Source organism: Macrotis lagotis, chromosome 2, assembly GCF_037893015.1.
Source record: "Macrotis lagotis isolate mMagLag1 chromosome 2, bilby.v1.9.chrom.fasta, whole genome shotgun sequence".
Taxonomy (NCBI): domain Eukaryota; kingdom Metazoa; phylum Chordata; class Mammalia; order Peramelemorphia; family Peramelidae; genus Macrotis; species Macrotis lagotis.
In genome coordinates, this window is record NC_133659.1 from 42648191 (window position 1) to 42670616 (window position 22426).

A 22426-nucleotide genomic window follows, 5' to 3' on the forward strand; every position below is an offset into this window, starting at 1 on the left:
AGTGTGGTTACTGATCTAGAGCCAAAAATCCTGGAGAATGAAGTCAAGTGAGCTTTCAGAAGTATAACCAACAATAAAGCTAATAATGGAGATGATAGAATTCTATTTAAAATCCTAAAAGCTGTTAAAGTGCTGCACTCAATATACCAGCAAATTTTTGAAAACAATGGTGATCACTGGGTTGAATAAAGATTAATTCACATCTGAATTCTAAAGAACGGCAATGCCAAGGAGTGCTCAAATTATAGAATAGTTGACTTTATTTCACATACTAGCAAGATTATACTTAAGATATGTCAAACTAGGCTTCAGCAATATGCAAATTGAGAATTATAAGAAGAACAGGATGGTCTTTGAAAGGTAGAGGAACTAGAGATCAAATTGCCAACATTTGCTTGGATTATGGAGAAAGCAAAGGAGTTTAGAAAAACACCTCCTTCTGTTTCATTGACTATCCTAAAACTTTTGACTGTGAGAATCACAGCAGAATGTGACAAGTTCTCAAGAAATGGGCATATCACATCATCTAACTTGTCTATGGGTCAAGAACTTATCTTCTGTCAGCCTCAGTTTCCTTACCTACATGTGTGTAGGTCAGAAGCAAGTTAGTCGCAAACATGGAGCAACTGATAGGTTTAAGATTGGAAAAGGAGTACCACAAGTCTGTATATTATGACCCTGTTTATTTAATGTAAAGGAAAGTACATCATGTGAAAGGTTTGGCTGGATAAATCAAACATCAGAATTGAGTTTGACAGGAGAAATATCGACAATCTCAGATATGTATATGGTATTATTCTGATGGCAGAAGAGAATTAAGGAGTCTTGATAAGGATGAAGGAAGAAAATATAAAAGCTGACAATGCTATATATACATATACATATATATATATATATATATATATATATATGTTTGTGTGTGTGTGTGTGTGTGTGTGTGTGTGTGTGTACTAAGATTCCTGGCATCTGGTGCCATCACATCCTGGTAAATAGAGAAAGAAGAAAGTGAAACATGTCAGATTTTAATATTCTTAAATTCAAAGATCATTGGAGATGTGACTGAAGTCAAGAAACTAAAAGATTCTTTCCTCCTTGGAAGGAAAGCTATGGCAAATCAGGACAACATATTAAAAAGCGGAGATATCACCTCACTGAAAAAAGTCAATATAGTTAATAATATGGTTTTTTCAGTAGAAAGTATGGCTATGAGAGTTGGACTATAAGGAAAACTGAGCATCATAGAATCAAAGCTTTTGAACTGTGATGCTAAAGAACTTTTGAGAGTCTTTTGGACAGCAATGAGATCAAATCACTCAATACTTAAAGAAATTAATTCAGGCTATTCACTAGAAGGTCAAATACTGAAGCTGAAGTTAAAATACTCTGGCCACTAAAAAGATGGGGCTAATTGTAAAAGACCTGATGTTGAGAAAGATTGAAGGCAAAAGGAAAAGAGGTTGGCAGATGATGAGATATATAGTTCTATGGAAAAAACAAAGATGACCTTGGATAAACTTCAAGGGCCTGGCCAATCTGTGGTCCAATTGATCATGAAGAATTGGGTACAATTGATTGGTTGAACAATACAAAAAAGTTAAGCTTTCAGAAAGGTAGAAGGTGCCTACCTGAATTGGCCTCTCAATCTAAAATATCTCTCAAAAAATCATCCAGAAACAGTATTCCTTTTTTAACATCTTTCATGCTTTTAAGAAGTAAATGTGACCTGATTATCTGTCTTGGTGTTAAATATGAATGAAACCCAGCAAATTCCATAGGTGACTTGAAAGAAAAAAGAACAATAATTTGGCTTTAGGGAAATTTTTCATCACTGAGGAACCAGTTTTATGTAAAACTGAATTTGATCTAGAGAGAATGAGATAACATGCACAGATCAGTCAATAAGATCATGAGAAGACCCAAATATAACAAGGTACAACTGGTGCACAGAGACACAATGAAACTGCAAAAATATTTGTGGGTAAAATGTTCAGGAGTTATTTTATTATTTGGGTTTTTTTTTGCAAGACAATGGGGTCAAATGACTTGCCCAAGGTCATACACCTAAGTAATTGTTGTTTGAAGTCAAATTTGAACTCAGGTTCTCAGGGTCAGTGCTCTATCCACTGCACCACCTACCAAGCTGCCCTAATTCTATCATTTTTAATCCTATCCTTAGGGAATGATAAAAGTTGCAGCCTAGTTGTTTAATGATTATAATAGATTTATACAGTGCTTTAGAATCTCCAAAGCCCTTTACAAATATTATGTCATTTTTATCCTCCAATAGGTAGGTCCTATTATTATCCCCATTTTATGGATGAGGAAACAGACTGACAGAAGATAAGTGATTTTTCCAAGGTCATTACTAAGTATCTGAGATAGGATTTGAGTTCACTTTTTCCTGACTATGGACCCACTATTCTACATAATCTATTGATTTGAGTTATTTTAATTCAATTTAATTCGATCCAACTCAATTCAAGAAACATTAATCAAGCAGCTACTCTTTAATGGGATTGTAGTTCAATTAGTTCTTTTTCTGATCTGGCTTATAATAAGTGTTTGATAAATGTTTTTCAACTGACTAATACTAGAGGCCTGCTGAGAGCTTTTCGACCTAGTTCTGTTATCCCATGTATCAGTCTTTCCATCCAATTCTGACTCAATTGAACATCCGATAAATATATTACCTATGCTTCCATATGGCACTTCCTTGCTTCCTCACTACATCTAATATAGGGCTGTCCATTCTCTTTAAGCACCGTGGCCTCTATGAGACTGAACTAAATGGGGTCTATGGTGCTGGCAGAAGACCCCATTTCTATGTGATTTGGGGAGCCAGAAAAGAGAGGCAGCTCTACTGTGCAGATGGAGTTCTGTTTCACTAAGGGTACCTGTGCACATCCCTGTTAGATTAACTCACCCCCTAACAAGGTCCAAAGTTATCTCACTTGCTGCCAATCTAATGATTCTTCATGGCAATGATCAAGTACATGAAACCTCCAAGAGTGCTCAGCAAATGTGAAAATAAAAATATAAAATTTAGCTATGAGAAAGCTCAAATGTGGTCCTACCCCACATTTGACTATAGTTTGAATTTCTTCCATAACCTTCAATTGGCTTATTCAGTTGAAGATGCCCAGTAATGGGGCAGAGCCCTCCATCAAGTAATGAGCTGCTTATTGCTTCTGGGATGTAGCTCATTCTATTTCTGGAAGGCTTTAACTCTTGGTAAGTTTCTCTTTACATGGAGCTAAAAATCTGATTTTTCTGTAACTTGCAGACACTGATCCTAATTCTGAGCATACTCCCCCCACACAGATACACAAAGACAAACACACACACACACACACACACACACACACACACACAAAACACCCCACACATCTCATCTAGCCAGGGTCAAGCACAAGTCTAATATCTTTTCCATTTATAGAACATAACATATTTGTATAAGGCTATCCTGCTCCTGTTGAGACTTCTCTTCTTCAGGCTGGGATTCCCCCCATTCCTTCAACCCATCTTTACAAAGTGACATGTCAAAGTTTCTTCACAGTCTTTATCTCCTTTCCCATTTGACATTGTTCCTTCTACAGTGACAACTAAAATTAAATGACTTAGTCAAGACAGTAGAAAGAGCAGAACTAGAATCCTAGTAATATTGAAGAATTTTTCAAATGGGTTATCCCCTGCCCTAAATCATCATTAGCTTGTTAGTTTGATTTGTTCTATTTATGCCTCATAGTAGGTATTTTTACCCTTTTTTGTGTCATAGACCCCTCAGTGCTCTGATGAAGTCTTTGGACCCCTTCACATGATCAAGTCTGAACTGCATAAAATAAAATACTCAGAAGGACAAGCAAAACCAATTATATTTTAAAAGTATAAAAATGTCTTTTCAAAACCTAGTTCATAGATACAAGTTAGTTAACCCTGTATTATAGTTTTCACATTTATCATGCCGTTTCACTTTTCAGGTGGTTGAATTTTGTACAGAAAATAACCATAACAAAGAGGCTCCAAATTCTCAAAACAAGAAGTGCAACCTCAGGAGCACATGGGAAGTGATCAAAGATTCTGATGACTACAAGACATCCACTCCCATGACAGCAGCACAACCACCCAAGCCCACCTTCTCATTGAAGCAAATTAGAGAAAGGATCTTGTGCTTAGTTCTGGATAAATCTGGAAGCATGGCTGTAAGCCAAACCTGCCCCATTCTCCTGGAGGCTGGGGGGAGTGTTTACATCATATGGTGAACCCATAGAATCTTGTACTTGTTAGACATTACATTGATCTCAGGGTTTAAAAGAAATTAGGAAGCAGGGAATCATGCACCTTTCACCATGTTTCCCCTTTAAGTCCTCATACTCATATTTTCTCCCCTCCTCTTTCTCCAACAAAGATTCATGACCAATGTTTCCCTGAATCAAGATGACCTTTTGATTATCAAAGAATGACTAAATTAAGAATTTGTTCGACAGCTAGTTTCCTAGTCCATGAACATCTGCAGTGTCCGTTAGCAAAACTAACCAGTCCATTTTGTATGACTTCATATTTTCCTTCTTTTTTGTTGATTGTGCAAAGGCATTGCATATCTTACCTAAAAGTTTAGCCTGGATTCCATACATTAAAGAACCAGAAAAAGGTCCTTAAATGATTTCATTAATGTGGGTACTCCGTATTCTATGCCACTGTTTTCCACTGGTTTAGAAGCCCTAGAACACAATTTGATTTGTTATTTGGTCAAAAAGAATTCATTAAGAGACAATGTGATAATAGAGAATGAATAGCTGACCTTTGAGTTCAGAACACCTGGTTTCAGTTCTCACATCTGACATGTACTGTTTAGACAATCCAACCTGCCTTGCTAGAGAGAATTTCTTTATTTAGGAGTCCCCTAAACCAGTGAAATCACAATCTAATCCATTTTCTATAGTAGCTCATTCCCAGTGATGTGGCTCAAATTAAAATATGAAATAATTTCATAGAAGTACAATACCACTTATTAATATTATTAACACTACAATTCCATTTTTCAATGCACTGAGAATCTCCTAATTTGTTAACAACCAATTCAAAGACAGTCCATTGCACCACTTAAACTCTGAGAACTACTGTGGCTGAAGCATCCATGCCCCTATGGTCACCTGGTGATATGTGACCTCATCTTCAGATAGCAAATATACAGCTTATCCAAGCCCTTCCTTAAATCCTTCCTAAGCTACCACACTCTAGAGCTTAGATTCTGCTGTCCTAGTCTTGGAGAACTCAGAGCATCCAACAATGTACCTAGAGCCCCTAGAGTCACATGTATGGGCTTAGTCATTTCTTGCTTGAAAATCACCATTTACCAATTTGATTTATGTTTTCCATTCAGAATGAGGACCGACTAAAATGATTGAATCAAGCCTCCAAACTCTTCCTGATTCAGATTATTGAAAAGGGATCCTGGGCTGGGATGGTCACATTTGACAGTGTAGCCTCTGTTCAAAGTGACCTGATACAGATAGAGACTGATGCTCAAAGGAACACCCTTATTACAAGGTTACCTGGTGTTGCTTCAGGAGGAACATCTATCTGCTCTGGACTCAAATCAGCATTTACAGTGAAATAATCTCCCCTATATTGTCTCTATTGTAGTGAATACTTTAAAAGTGAATTTCTATTCTGAAGATTCCTCACATACATACTGTCAAGCATAAATTTGATGGGCGGCTAGGTGGCACAGTGAATAGAGCACAGGCCTTGGAGTCAGGAGTACCTGGGTTCAAATCTGGTCTCAGACACTTAATAATTACCTAGCTGTGTGGCCTTGGGCAAGCCACTTAACCCCATTGCCTTGAAAAATCTAAAAAAAAAAGAATAAATTTTATGTCTCTAAAAAAATGAATGTATGAGGCAACTAGGTGGCACAGTGAATAGAGCACTGGCCCTGGAATCAGGAGGATCTGAGTTCAAATGCAGCCTCAGACACTTAATAATTACCTAGTTGTGTGACCTTGGGCAAGTCACTTAACCCCATTGTCTTGCAAAAAACTAAAATAAAAAAACAACAAAAAAGTGATGGGGAAAGAATATCAACAAATGGTGATATGGCAAAATCCTAATTAATATTAAGATCAACAAATATTAAGCACTTTGTGTATGGAAGGAAGGAAGCCAACTTTAGAGTTAAGAAGACCTGGGTTCAAGTCCCTCCTGAGTGGCAACAAAAGAGATGGATGAATCAAACAGTCAACTTGGAGTCAGAAAGAGTCAAGTACAAATTCTTCCTCAGAAAGTAAGTAGCTTTATCACCCCAGGTAGGACACTTAATATTTGTTGGCTTCAGTTTTTTCATTTGTAGAATGAATGGAGTAGAGTTGAAGACCTCTGAAGTTCCTTCTCACACTAAATCTCTAATACTCTAACCTATCATGACTGTGCAATTATAAAACTATTGAGAAATGCCTTGGGTAGGATCTATATGAAGGGGCAAGATATGCAGCAGAAACATCCAGAGCAACCAGGTGCAGTGATCTTGAATCTTGGCCCCATTCGACAAAGACAGACATTTCTGGGTCTGTTGCTTTATTAAACACATTGAGCCAATGAGTTATTAGTCATCCAGTTGGGGGATGTGATAGCACAGCCAAAGAGTGATGAAGTGATTGTTGGCTCCAAGGATCGAAGGCTTTCCACATTTTGAGGACCAATACTGTCTAAAGATCGCTGATCTTAATGGGAAAAAATTATAGAATTATCCTATTGATTATGCTGTCCACCTGTCTCCCTTTACCAAAGAGGAAAATGAAAGAAATAAATGACAAGTTGGTGGGTGGGAATTGGAAATGCCATGAATGGTACCTGTATGCAAAGTCTAGCGCTCAGCTGTGTAGTAAGGAACTTGTTTATAAGAAGAAAGGGGTAAAGGTTAGGCAGGATAAGGACTGAGAGGTCATGGCTAATCTTGTAGATACAAGTTCCAAAGGGGAAGAACAGAAAGAAACCAGATTGGAGGAACCTGAGTGGCATAGAAGTGAAGTTTAACAGTGAAGAGGGAAGGAGAGAGAGAGAGAGAGAGAGAGAGAGAGAGAGAGAGAGAGAGAGAGAGAGAGAGAGAGAGAGAGAGAGAGAGAGAGAGAGAGAGAGAGAGAGAGAGTGAGTACCTGGGCCTATACTCAAGGTCAAGTTTACTTGTATGGCATGTTTGTAGGAGAGAAAGAAGAAATTAGTGGAGGGGGACACTAGAGATGTGTGAGAGGGAAAGCAAGGAGGTCAATGGAAAATGGTCCTGGAGGAATAGGAAGGGAAGGGAGCAAGGTTCATGTGGAGAGTTGGCACTTTGGTGGTTGAGCTCTGTTGCTTCTCCTGATACAGGAGGAATGAAATAAGGGAGAGATCAGAAAACATGCAGAATGGCTTTGATTTTTTTCAGCAAAGTAGGAGCTGATGTCGTGTGCTGGGTTTTGAGAGTTATGGATGAGAAGCTGGGTCTCAAAGAGTTAGGAGAATGACCAGAACAGAGGTTGTGAGGGATGTGCTGGAGAATCAGGAGTAATACAAAAAGCAGATCAAAGGGCTGGCTGAAGTGAATGTGATGTAGGCTCCTAGGGGGACCAGACAATTATTTTAAGAGTGTTTTACCAGTTCTCCATTGCTCCAGAGCGGGAGCAGAGATAATGAGAGTTTGTGTCGGAGAAGAACAGGAAGGGCAACGAGGCAAGAGACTGGTGAGCTTTGGACAGGAAAGTCACAGAGGGATTAAGGGTTAAGAGAAAAAAGTTTAGTGTTGGGGGAGTGGCTGAGATTGAAATGATGAAGTGGTAAAACAATGAGATTTTGGTAAGATAAAAATCTTCAGGTCTGAGGTTTTTTCATGGAATGATTTCAAACAATAGTAAAATTTATAGTGGGGTCACTTTTGCTGAAAATAAATGGTTGCATTCAATAAATATACTCTTTCTCTATGGCAAATTCCCCACAAGAGTCAATGAGCGAATAGAGTTTTAGTCTCAGTGTTTGGAAAATCTGAACTCACATCCTGCTGCTGACACCATGTGACTGCTGACAAGTTGTTCAATCTACATGAGCCTCAATTTCCTGACTTGTAAAATGGAAACAATAGTCCCTAAAGTACTAGTACCTACCTCATAGTATACCAAGGAAAAGCTGAAATGAGATCCTAGACATAAAGTGATTTCCAGAATAGAAAGTCTCAGGCAATGCCTATCTTTACTCTGATCTATGCCCTGGTACACAGATATGCTAAGGGGTAGCAATCCTTGTGCTCCACTTGTATTGTCCCAGTGTCTCAAGGACTCAAGGAAGGTCTCCACAGTGTATTGAAAGGCTCTCTTGTGATGAACAGAAGAACATAGACAGTCATGTAGGTAGATTAGGTACTAAGTATTTCTTAAGTGCCTGCTATATGCTTGGCTCTGTGATAAGCATTTTATAATTATTATCTCATAGATTTTTCCCAATAACTCTGTGAGGTAGGTGGTATTATTATCTACACTTTACAGATGAAGAAGCAGAGACTGAGGTTAAATGACTTATCCAAGACCTCACAACAGGAAGATCTGACCCACTCTATTCACTGCCCTATGAAATTGCCTCATATAGGATGGGCAGGGATGGATGGGTTGCGACTGGCATCATTGGAGGGGATACTCACTTAAATGGAATTCCAGATCCACTGGAATATTAGAATACAATGTTTTCTGGAAAGTCAATATTGCTTCACAGTGAGGATACTGAGAAAGATACAAGTTCAAATGATGCTAATAGAATTCTTTAACTGTGACCTTTCACAAGTCATTGAAAATCAAAGGATCTTGGACAACTCCCTAAGATTTATCATTTGGTTTAGCAGATGATGTCCCTACCCCAGGATCTGGATAACATTCCCTGAATTGAGTGCTATTGGTCAAACCTTTGTTTCTAAGTCACCAGTTTGGCAATTTAAAGTGGATCATAGCTTCCCAAAACTTCTCTAGGAGAAGAGTCTTTATTGTGAAAGGATTTAGTCAAAAGAAGCATAGAATAAGAGGAAGAGACCCCAGAGACCATCAATCTCTTCCTTTTAGTGATGAGGAAACTGAGACCCACAGAGCCTCATACTCCAGAGCCATGCATTTTTCATCATATCTCCTCTAAGGTTCATAAGCTTACTCCTCTTTAACCCTCACGGTAATAACAAAAGAATCAGAAACAATTCCTTGCATATTGTGGATGCTCATCTGTGCACTGTCTCATCATCCCCCCTTTATTCTAGAGTCAGAAAGAACACATGCCCTGACTAGGATTGAATATCAATGGGTTCCTACCAGAATAGCTCTACTTTCAAGGGGCAATATCAACTGTGATGAATTTTCCTGGATTAGAGAAAAGGGGTTTGGGTGGAGTTTCTGAAAATTGCACATTTCATATTTGAAAACTTTAAGACTGAAAGATCCTCCTGGATTTCCTGGTTTCTCGCCTTTATTTTCTTCTTTCATTCCTGACCAGTTCCACTCACTCAGGGTTACCCACTGGGCCTGCTTACCAACACCTGGGATGAATCTGTGCTTTCAGGTAATTAGAAAGAAGTCTTCAACTGATGGTGCAGAAATTGTCCTTCTGACGGATGGGGAAGACATGTTTCGATGAAGTGAGACAAATCCACACAGTGGCTCTAGGACCATCTACAGCCAAAGAAGTGGAGATGCTGTCAGAAATGACAGGTGAAAAATAACCTGGAGAATACATTGCTTCAGTAGATCTAGAAGATTATTTCTGTGTAAATCTCTTCTGGAGTTTTTCTCTAAGATCTATAGGTGACCAAAACCATGACAAAAATACCTAATTCAATTTGAACAAATTCATTTAGAGCCCACTACCTTTAAGGCACTGTGCAAGGAGCTATGAGTAAACATATGGTTAAAAAATAATACCAGCACTGCCATCAGTAATGAGCTTTTCTGTCCATAGAAATTCATTAAAACAGCTACTAAGGCATGAAGGGCCTATAGTCATCTTTGGAAGAATGAGTCCTAACCTGGTTGAAGAGATAGATTCTTGAAGTAGTGAGGATTTAAGAAGCTCATTTATGAAGGGAATCCATGAAGTGGTTTAGATCATCGATTTCTGGACCACTGATTTGGCTCCTTGTTGGTCTTTTTTATCTCTTCCCAAGACTTGGTTGTGTTCTAGAATTTAGATAAAAAAGTCTTTAATTATTGTATCATATATATATATATAGTTTATATACCATAAGACTGAACATTTCACATTGACCTCCTAGAATTAGGCTATAGAATGGCGGCAGTTTATGAACCAGTGTGAAACGTCATGAAAAAATTACCTTTGGCAAATTTGTTACTTTATCACTCTCCTGTGCCAATTTAACTTTTTGGTAATGTAATCCAACTTTAGGGGGTCTACGGACAGCTGCTACAGACAATGCTCAGAACAATGGGCTCATTGATGCCTTCAGTGCCCTCTCCTCAGGAAATGGAATGATCACTCAAAGGTCTATCCAGGTAAGTTTCAATTTCTCATGTCCCATGATGCTATTATATAGGATCATCACATTCTAGGTTCAGAGATTTAGAATGAGTCCTGCATTGACCATACATCAAATATATGAAGTTGGAAGAAATCTCAGAGACATCCAGTCCATATATCACATTTTATAGGTGGAAAAACTGAGGAAAATGAACTTGCCCGAGGTCATGAAGGAGATGAGTGGCCGTGACAGGATAGGAATTTTAATCCCCTGACTACATCCAGCATTCTTTCCCCTGCATCGTGCTAGCTGGGACATTAGAATCAAGGGGGATTGATCATATAAATAAAAGGGATATTAAGCATCTACTACATGACAAGAAGAATTTTCAAATATTTTTTCATTTAATCTTTACAGAAACTTGGGAACATAGGAGTTATTGGTATCTCCATTAAGAGGTTAGGTGACTTGCCCAGGATCACATAATTAATAAGTTTTGGAAGTCAAATTTGAATTCAGGTCTTTCTGACTCCAAGTCTTGGGCTATTTCTACTGTGCCACTAATTGTCTCTAGACTAATCATTTCCACTATCTGTCCAGGCTTTTTAACTTTTTCTTTTTTAGGTTTTTCAAGGCAATGGGGTTAAGTGGCTTGCCCAAAGCTACATGGCTAGGTAATTAAGTGTCTGAGGCAGGATTTGAACTCAGGTACTTCTGACTCCAAGGCCAGTGCTCTATCCACTGTGCCACCTAGCCACCCCCCTTTTTAAACATTTTTTTAGATTTTTTTTTCAAGGCAATGGGGTTAAGTGGCTTGCCCAAGGCCACACGGCTAGGTAATTAAGTGTTGCCACCTAGCCGCCCCCTTTTGTAACTTTTTAAAAGACAAAATAACAGTTCAATCCACGGAAGCAAAAGAGACCACTAATAGAAATAATTCTAGAGAAAAGGCAAGAAGACGTAGGACAAAGTCCTGTAATGCTTGATCAACAGGCAGGATCCGGATGAAGATTCAGCAAAGGAGACTTAGAAGAGTGATCAGACAAGCAGTAGGAGAAGCAGGAGAGAGCAGTATCATGGAGAATCAAGGAGAAGAAAGTGTCATGGAGAAGAGGCTGATCAGCAATGTCACTAGTTAATGAGAGATCAGAAGGTTTGAGGATTAGGAGATCATAATAACTGGCAATCAAGAGATTGGTGATCATTATAGTAACTTGGAGTAAAAAGTTTCATGTGAATGATGATACTGCAGAGTATTAAGAAGAGAATTAGAGGAAGAGAAGAAACCAGCACCTATTGTAGACAGCCTTCTCAAGCAGCTGAACTGCCAAAGGAAGAAGAGGTATAGGATGATAGCTAGAGGGGACGGACAGATCAAATGAAGTGTTTTGAGAATGGGTGAGACATGGGGATGTTTGGAGTAGAGAAGCAGGCAATGATGCAAGGAATCAAACAGACAAGGAGATTGAAGATAAATTGGAGTCTCAGAATGATGAAAGGGATAAATGCTGGAGAAGAATTACTTGTGCATGGGAAGGATATTACTTTGGCAAGAAGGACTGCCTCTTCATAAGAGACCTGGTGAAGAAGAGAGTGAGAAGCATCTGGGAGATGTGACATGAAGAAGAAGGTGGTGGGGGGAGAGAAGGGTGCTCTTGATGAATGGCCTCAGTTTTTCATTGAAATATGAGGCAAGATTTTCAGATTAAGAAGTGAGGAAGAGGTTTGGAGGTTTAAAGAGAGATGAAGAGGTCTGGAGGAACCTTTGAGATGAGTAGGATAGTGCGTTCATCAGAAGGAATAAGACAGGACTACAGCACAGGTCACATCATTGAGAGGGTGGTTTTGTGCAAATAAATCTGGATTTGGAATCTGTTGACAGTTTCTCTGAGATTATCTTCCATTTGTACTATATGTATCTTATATGTGAAGTTTCTTTTTTTTAATTTTTAACTTGTTTCCACCCCCAATCAGGATGTGAGCTCCTTGTGGGCTATGACTGCTCTAAATTTTTGTGCTTTTGTTCAAGATAGTTTTTCTTTTTCTTTTTGAAACGTGCTATTTTTTGAGTATTTTTTAAATTAATTTTTATTAAAGATATTATTTGAGTTTTACGATTTTCCCCCCAATCTTACTTCCCTTCCCCCAGCCCTCCACGGAAAGCAATCTGTCAGTCTTTACTTTGTTTCCATGTTGTACCTTGATCCAAATTGAGTGTGATGAGAGAGAAATCATATCCTTAGAGGAGAGACAAGAAGTCTAAGAGTTAACAAGATCAGACAATAAGATAGCTGTGTTTTTCTAAATTGAAGGGAATAGTCCTTGAACTTTGTTCAAACTCCACGGCTCCTTATCTGGATACAGATGGCACTCTCCTTTGCAGACAGCCCAAAATTGCTCCCAATTGTTGCACTGATGGAATGAGCAAGTCCTTCAAGGTTGATCATCTCCCCGATGTTGCTGTTAGGGTGTACAGTATTTTTCTGGTTCTGTTCATCTCACTCAGCATCAGTTCATGCAAATCCCTCCAGGCTTCCCTGAAATCCCATCCCTCCTCGTTTCTAATGGAACAATAGTGTTCCATGACATACATATACCACAGTTTGCTAAGCCATTCCCCAATTGAAGCACATTTGCTTGATTTCCAATTTTTTGCCACTACAAACAGGGCTGCTATAAATATTTTTGTACAAGTAATGTTTTTACCCATTTTCCTCATCTCTTCAGGATATAGAACAAGTAGTGGTATTGCTGGGTCAAAGGGTATGCACATTTTTGTTGCCCTTTGGGCATAGTTCCAAATAGCTCTCCAGCAGGGTTGGATGAGTTCACAGCTCCACCAACAGTGTAATAGTATCCCAGATTTCCCACAACCCTTCCAACAATGATCATCATCCTTTCTGGTCATATCAAGATAGTTTTTCTATCCAGTAAAATATTGTCTATCTTTTCTACTGAGATGCTGACTCAAAAAGCAAGGAACTGAACACAAGAACTTGGTTTACATGAGTTAATTCTCTCCCCAGTCACAGCTGAAGGAATTTAATTCAGTAGGGAGATTGAGGAGAAAAAAGAAGGGAGGGAGGGAGAGAGTGAATGAATGGAACTTGGGTATTACCTTAGGTTAAAAATAAGGGATCTCCTTATAGCCCTGCTTTGTAATGACTTTTTTTGCCAGGAATATTATTCATTCACATTTGTATAACCAATAACACCTGTCTCCTCTATTGATCATCATATCTCCTAATGGATGCTAGCCAAAAGGATAGGGAAGTTTGCTTAAACTTTTCAGGAAATGGAGTCAAGATTTTAATATTAGCATTATAACTTTATAACTATTCTTGAGTGACAATAGGGTTTTTAAAACTAAAATGCTTACACTTATTCCATGACTACAATTGACTACTTTAAAAAGTGTACTGTAACAACAAAGGAACTTATAACAGATAGCAAAAGAGTAGAAATTGGGCTGGAACACAAGGAAGGTTACTAGGGCAGGCCAGGAAATTATGGAACCATATCTTGTTGCTGTGAGTATACTTATGACATCATATCACCCCATCCAAAATTTAGAAACCTAGATATTCTGGTATCCAAAATCTTTGCCTTGCTTTCGAGGAGAAATGATTATGGCAGGAGAATGCCTTTCAGATCACATTTTTCATAGCAAAGGTTTCAAAAATAATTGGAATCACACAGAAAGTTTTTTTTTAGATGCTGCACTCATAGGAAAGACTAGTTTGAAAATGACTGTCACACTAACAGAAAATGAAAATCATACACACTCTATAACATAGTTTTCTTCAACTTCCCTAGTATAAATCAAATAAGGTGTTCAGATAGATAATGGAAGACAGAGAAAGAAGGTAGAACAGGTCTTAACAGTTTTGTTTTTAATGAATTCTACTGGAATTTTCAGGTTGGAAGTTGGTCTTACAGCCTTAAGTCAAATGCACAAACTCTGACCCTGACAGTATCCTCTCGTGCTGCAAATCCCACCATATTCCCCATTACAGTGGATTCTAAAATGAATAAAGACACCAGCAGCTTCCCTAGTCCAATGGTTGTTTATGCAGAAGTTCATCAAGGATCCCTGCCTATTATAGGAGCCACTGTAACAGCGCTCATTGAATCAGTTGATGGAACAACAATCACTCTGGAACTTCTGGATAATGGTGCAGGTAACTCATCCCCTACACAACCCTCCAGATTCTTTCTCTTTTAAGAAAGAAGTATGATATTTTTTCTTTATTTCCATAGTATTTTTTCCAATTATATATAAAAACAATTTTTAACATTCTTTTTTCCTACACTTTTCCTTCCCTCTCTCTTTACCTTCAAGTTTCCCCAAGACAGTAAATAATTTGATATGTTACATCTATGCAATCATCTAAAACCTATTTCCATATTTCATGTTGTGAAAGAAGAGTTTGCAAAAAATTACACTTTCCAAAATAGAAAAAAAATGAAACAAATCTTTAATGCTTTGATATGCATTCAGACTCTATCATTCTCCTCATCTGGATGTGGAAAGCTTTTTCGAACATGTGTGTTTTGAAATTGCCTTGGCTAATTGTATTGCAGAGAAGAGTTAAGTCAATCATTGGTGATCACACAATGTTGATGTTACTGTATACAATTTTCTGCTTTTGCTTACTTCACTTTGTATCTATTCTTTGAAATCTTTTTAAAAAATTTTGAAAGCTGCCTCCTCATTTTTAATAGTATTCCATTATATTCATATATCAAAACTTCTTCAGTCATTCCCCAGTTGATAAGCATTCTCTCAATTTCCAATTCTTTGCTCTCCCTGTGAAAGCAGCTTTTACAAATATTTCTGTACATGTAGACCCTTTTCTGTCTTTATGATCTCATTGGGACATAGATCTACTAGTGGTATTGCTGGATCAAGGGGTATGCAGTTTGATCCCCATTTGATTGTGGTTCCAAATTGCTAGAATGGTTAGATCAGTTCACTACTCTACCTACAATGCATTTGCATCCCAATTTTCCCACACCCCCCCTTCAACCTTTGTCATTTTCCTTTTCCATCATATCAATTGATATGATAGGTGTGAGATGGTACCTCAAAGTTGTTTTAATTTGCACATAACTTGAATTTCCTTATCTGAAGCAGGATATGAAAAGAATTCATATCCTTTGATTATCAATTGACAACTGATTTGTATTCTTATAAATTTGATTCAGTTCTCTCTATATTTGAGAAATGAAACCTTTATCAGCGATACTTGCTGTAAATAAGTTTTCTGAGTTTTCTGCTTTCCTTCTAATCTTGGCTTCATTGGTTTTGTGTATTATATATAATCAAAATTATCCATTTAAATGCTCTTGATCTTCTCTATCCTTTGTTTGGTTATAAATTTTCCCCTTATTCATAGGGTTGACAGGTAAAATTTTCCTTACTCCTCTAATTTGCTTATACTATTGCCTTTTATGTCTAAATCACATACCCATTTTGATCTCTTCTTGCCTTATGATTTAAGCTATTGGTCTATATCTTGTTTCTGTCAAAATGTTTTCAGGTTTCCACTACAATTTTTTGTCAAATGTTGAGTTTTTGTCTCAGAAACTAGCCTCTTTAGGTTAATCAAATGCTAAGTAACTGTAGTCATTTACTACTATGTCTTATTTTACTAAGCTATTCCCCTGGTTCTCCACTCAATTTCTTAGCTAGTACCATATTGTTCTTCCTTCATTTTTACTTTATTGAATTGCGTGATATCCATGACCTTTTATTCTTCCAGATAAGTATTGTTATCACTTTCTTTATTTCTATAAACTAATTTTTGGTGGTTACATTGATTTGCCACTGATTAAGTAAATAAATTTAGGTAGAACTGTCATTTTTATTATATTGACTTGGCCTACCCATTAGCAATTCATATTTTTCTAATTGTGTAGGTCTGACTTTATTTGTGTGAAAAGTGTTTTGTTATTGTGTCCATAAAGTTCGTGGGTTCATCTTGGTAGGTAGATTCCTAAGTATGTCTTACTGTCTACAGCACTTTTTAATGGAATTTCTCTTTCTATCTCTTGCTGCTGGACTTTGTGGGTAATATAATAAGAAATGCTGAGGATTCACATGGGTTTATTTAATATCCTGCTACATTGCTGAAGTTGTTAATTTTTTCAATAACATTTTTGTAGATTCTCTAGACTTCTCTAAGTGTACTATCAAAGAGTGATAATTTTTTCTTCATTTAGTATTCTGCTTTCTTCTCCTTTCAGTTTAGCTAGAATTTCTAGTACAACACTGAGTAACAGCAGAGATAATGGGAATCCTTACTTCACCCCTTGTTTTATGGAGAAGTCTACTAGCTTAACCCCATTACAGATAATTAGTTATTGATGGCTTTAGATCAACATTACTTATCATTTTGAGAAAAGCTTCATTTATTCCTATAATTCCAGTGTTTTTTTAAATAGGAATGAATATTGTATTTTGTTAAAGGTTTTTTTCTGCATTTTGAGGTAATCATATGATTTTTGCTGTTTTTCTTTTTGATGTGGTCAGTTGTGCTGAATGTTTGTTTTCCTTATATTAAGCCAGTTCTGTATTCCTGCTATAAATTCCATTTGGTCATAGTAATTGATCTTTTGATATATTCTTGTAATCTCCTTGCTAGTATTTTCTTTAAAATGTTTAAAATATTCATTAGCATTCTTGGCAGAAAATCATCAATACCTTTCATCTTGAAAGAGAAGAGCCAGGTTCATAATGTTTATATTTGAGAAACCTTAAAAATTAAAATGAAAAAAGCATGATAATATGGAAAGAGTACGGGGCACTCTTTTTGACATGTATTAACAGTATGATCTTGGTCAGTAAAAGTATCATTGGTTCTCAGTTTCCACAACTAAAGGATAGACATTCTAACTCAAGATCCCTGAAAAACAGACTTCATTTTCTTTGAAGGGAATTCTAGGCCTGTGCAAAAGTTTTCTTCCCTACCCCCTTTCATGAATAAGGAATCTATCCTTTCCTCACCTCTGTTTAGTGAAATCCTTGCTCCCATCTCCTGATTTCTCCAAATAGCTATTTTCTATTCTAATTTTCTCCCCACCAAATTGCTTGCTATATACCTTGCACACACTTTGTATGGAACCTTCACTACTTATCTTTGGGGCTTTTTTCTACTTATCTCCCAAGTTAGACATAATCTCCTTGAGGACAGGGTCTGCTTCCTCCTTACTAATGCATTTCTAGCTTGAATGGAATGAATGTCAACTTCAGGCTTGAGGTTTGGGATAATTGTTCACTTAGAAACATAAATAGCCTCCTGATAACCTAACAAAGACAGGTAACCTTTTAATCTCAGGGAAAGTGAATAACCTGAGAACAAACAAGCAATCAAGACTCTCCATGGATCACAAAGGAATTCAGTGGCTGTGGTTGAGTGAATTCTTAGCATAGTAGAGATGGTCCTGTAGAAGACTATAATCAGATAAAATAAATTTAAAAGCATTTGGTAAAAATAAAATTCAAAGTCCTTAGACTATAGGGAAATGCTGTAGAGCTGGGCCACCCAAATTTTTCCATGATGCCTGGGAGGAAGGACAATGCACATATGGACCAAATATTAGCACTACCTTGTCTCTGTTCCTAATTTGTACCCTCCAAAGATTGGGCTATATGGACAGGGTTTCAAAAATGATGTCTCCTTTCTTCCTGGAAATGTTTATGACTATGTAGAAGGGTAATATTCACTATATATGATATTTACTTAATGAAAGGTGAGGATCTTAGAGGGATTTATTATATTCCAAAGCAATCCCTGCCCTCAAGGACCCTCCATTCAAAGGGAATGAATACAATATGTACAGAGATAGATAAATTCAAAGTACTCTGGTTGTGGGAGAGGACAGGGAAGGAACTAACAAGTAAAAGCAATCTTGAGCCCTTGTGTAGCAGATGGACCCTGAGCTATGCTCTGAAGGAAGCTAAGGATTCCAAGAATCAGAAATGAGCAAGGAGCACATTCCAAAAATGGGAGACCCAATGAGGCACTTAAGAAAAGGCAGAGAAGGGAGACATTGAAGAATCTGTCCAGGGCACAGTTAGCCCACCAGTCTGACAGGATGGGAGATCACATGAAAGAGAGTAATAGGAAAAATACTATAAAAGTATTTCAGTGCCAGATTGTGAAAGGATTTAAAGGACATTCAGGCTTTTTGTAGAGGTAATAGAGGCAGTTGAAGAGTTTTGCATATTAAGATCACATGTTCAGATCTGTGGTTCAGGAGTTCTGGTGAGGGAAGAGTCTGGAGGCAGGAAGACCAAGGAGGAGGTTATTGTGTTATTCAAATGCTTGAATTAGGGTAGAGGCTGTGGGGGTAGAGAAAAAAGAGGTTGGTGCAAGAGACTATATTGATAGAACTGACAAGATTTAAATGCTTGGATATGAATAAAGAGAGGGAATAGACATGAATTCAAATCCTGCCTCTTTTACTTACTAGTTCTTTGTGAAAAAGTCACTTAACTGATCTGATTTCCACTATTCTCATTTGTCTAATGAGTACATATCATCTTTCATCTGTAAGGTGCTGGTAACTTTTTAAGAATTAGTTCTCTGGAGGAAAAAAATGAGTATATAATACACTTTAATGTTTAATCTCCATTATGATCTTAAATCTAGACATTCAACCAAATAAATCAAGCCACAATTTATAGGTATTTCCAAGGTGTAAATTTTTACACTGAAAATTGAATGATCAGCTCTCTAGTACAAGCTGCCTCTAGAACACCTCATTATATCATTTACCTTAGAGTATTGTTGGGAGATTCCAGTGAGATACTGTTTATAATAAACTTTGAAAACTCTAGAGAATTTTATAAACATTTATTTGCATATAAAAGTGGTATATATGTCCAAGTCCAATGTCCAAATGTGTTTTTGAGTATTTACATATTCATTTATTGTGGCAATGATTTTTAACTCCTCTATTTCTACACAAAGGTGCTGATGCTTTCAAGAATGATGGTGTCTACTCAAGGTGTTTCACAGCTTATAAAACAAATGGTAGATACAGCTTGAAACTGAGAGCCCTGGGAGGAGCAAGCACCCAAAGGTCAAGACCCCCAATGAATGGAGCCTTATACATACCAGACTGGGCAGAAAATGGTAAGAAACTTGCTGTATTTTTCAGGTGAGGAGAGGTAGACTTTTCCAATTTCTACTCTATCCTCTGCTAGAATTTCAGGGAAATTTCCCTTAAAAATTTCTTGAAATAGTAATCTTTCTTAAATTTACCTTTCAGGTATCCAGCAATTCTTATATTGTCTCTCTTCAATCTGTTCTCCAGACTGGTTGTTTTTCTAATGATATGTTTCATGTTCTTTTCCATTTTTTCATTCTTTTGATTTTGTTTCATTATTTCTTGGTATCTTATAAAATCATTCAATTCCCCTTGACTATTCTAGTTTTCAAGGAGTTGTTTTCCTTCTTAAGATTTTAGATCTCTTTTTCCAATTGGCTGACTTCCTATTCATAATTTTCTTGGGAAATTTCCCATAACAAAAATACAGTGCTGTCTTGAGTCTAGGGCAAGGGGATAAAATTGAATTTTGATATATCTCAGATCTCAAATTAAAGATTATTCATATCTTACAGAATTTGTTAAAGACAGTGGGACTGTTTAACCCAGAGAAGAGAAGATTTGTCTGTCAAATAGTTGAACAGACCTCCTAAGGAAGAGAGATTAGACTTGTTCTGTTCAACCCCAAAGGAAGAATCAAGCTGTAAAGGGGCAATTTACAGAAGTCTATTCTACATTAGAATAATTCAAATCATTATGTCCTTTCATGTCTCCTGGCTCTTTCCAATATAGCCAAGCAATATAAACCCACTCCCTCCTGCTTCTCAGTGAGTTAGGCAGCATGTTTGATATTTCTAATATTGCCAGTAAATACTACAGACCTCAGAGACAAGAGAAATCAGTTCACCTGAGGCTGGAGCAAACAGGGATGGCCACCATGAGGAAGTACACTAAGAAAAAGGATATGAAAGATGCAAAAGATTTAATTAGATAGGCAGAGGAAATGGCCTAGCTTTTCCAAATTAGTGATTTCTAGCAAATCTTTTAGGAAATGTCTTTGGAAAAAAGAGCTGAGATATTTCCTTTCTTCCTTTTCTTCTTTGCCTTTGACTCATAACCTGGTCCCTAAAATTATCAGGAGATGGCAGTGTTAATGAAAAGCAAAAAGCAAAAGAAGAGGGTGGTCTAGGAGAACCACAATTATAAATAATGAAAATATGCAGCAAGCATGTGTGATTGTGCCTAAAGACCTGAGGCCTTCTTCCATATAGGAGAAGTCAAGATGAATCCACCAAGACCAGAATTTAATGTTGAAGACCTTCAAGTGTGTTTCAGGAGAACAGCCTCAAGAGGTTCATTTGTAGCAAACAATATCCCAGGTGATTCCATTAAAGATGTATTCCCACCACGTCAAATAACTGACCTGAAGGCTCAGATAGAAAGAGATCACATTAATCTGACATGGACAGCTCCTCGGGATGACTATGATTATGGAAGAGGTAAGTGAAGTTTGGTTTACAAAATGCCTTCTCTGTGTAAAGCAAAGCAGTAGAACTGGAGAAAGACAGTCCCTGCCCTCAAGGAACTTGTTTTCTGTTGGGGAGATACAGCTAGAAGACACCTAAGTAAACATAATTAGCATACAAAAAGGAGAAAGCATTCACAAGGATCATAGACTCTTTACTGGAAGGGAACTCCAAATCTGTCTAGGTCAACTCATGCCTAAACAATCCCCACTATTAGATACACAACAAGGGGCCATTCAACCATTCTTGAACACTCTTGACATAGAGGGAACCCACTATCTCCCTGGACTCTGAAAAAGTTGGTGTTAAAAAGAAAATCAAATCCCAGAAATTCATGCTTTTATACTATGAGATATTTTACTAAAGTAATTATAAAAAAAAGTTCAAAGAAAGCTTCAAGCTTCTCTTTCGGGTCCTATCAGAGAAGATAAAAGTTTAGAGCCTGGTAGTTGGAGAGGTAGATTTAGGACTAAGAAATGTTCTACAGAACTAAGTAAGTCCCTTTAGAAGTAACTTCAAAACATCCCATAACTCAATCTCTTAAGAAATTTTATTAGAAGTATCATTTCCCTCTCTCAGGAGGAATGGTCCTTGTGGAGATCTATGCCATATGTATCTGCTTGAGACTTATCATTCGGTCAAGGATGAACATACCAATTCTTAAAATGGGATGCTAGATAAGACTATAAATATAGCTTGCCATTTGATCCCTTGGATGGAAAAAAGACATTTTTCTGATCTCTGTGATTATTCTTATTCTTCAGCTTTATTAATTCTATTCAGATATTATAAGTAGCTTTACCTCATTTTAGCACAATAGTACATTATACAAATTAGTGAAAGTATCCTTGACCTAAGGGATAAGTTTGATGATGCTCTCCAAATGACCTGATACCTCAGAAAGCCAACTCCCAGGAATTATTTGAGTTTGAGCCAAAAGACTTCAGTCTGGTAAATGGTACCAACATCTACATTGCCATCCAGGCTGTTGTTAAAAACAAATCTGAAATCCAAATTATTCAGCATTGCACAAGTACCTGTATTTATACCTCCAGAGGAGACCCCTTGTGCCAGCAGTAATGTCTTTAAAATAGTGTTGAAGTGGCTAGGTGAACTGTAACAGACAAGGCCTAGGGTCAAGACCCTAGAAATAGAGACCTGAAGCTCAGATTTTGAGAGATGAGTAAAAAATCCAAGTTTTACTCTGAATGGTTCCATCTCACCCATTTCCCTTTAGATTGTAAATGTTTATCAGATATGTAACTGATTTCTGTGTAGGAAGGATATATTGCTATCTATGTGATTAGATACAAAATATCTGGATGTGCATGTGAAAGATCTATTTGGCCAAATGTGACAATTATCACCA

General features: G+C 37.3%; 1 pseudogene; it reads left to right on the top strand.

Moving 5' to 3' along the window:
- LOC141511857 (calcium-activated chloride channel regulator 1-like) overlaps positions 1 to 22177 on the top strand; it is a 36349-nt pseudogene extending 14172 nt beyond the window's left edge.
- Positions 22178 to 22426: the final 249 nt, after the last annotated feature.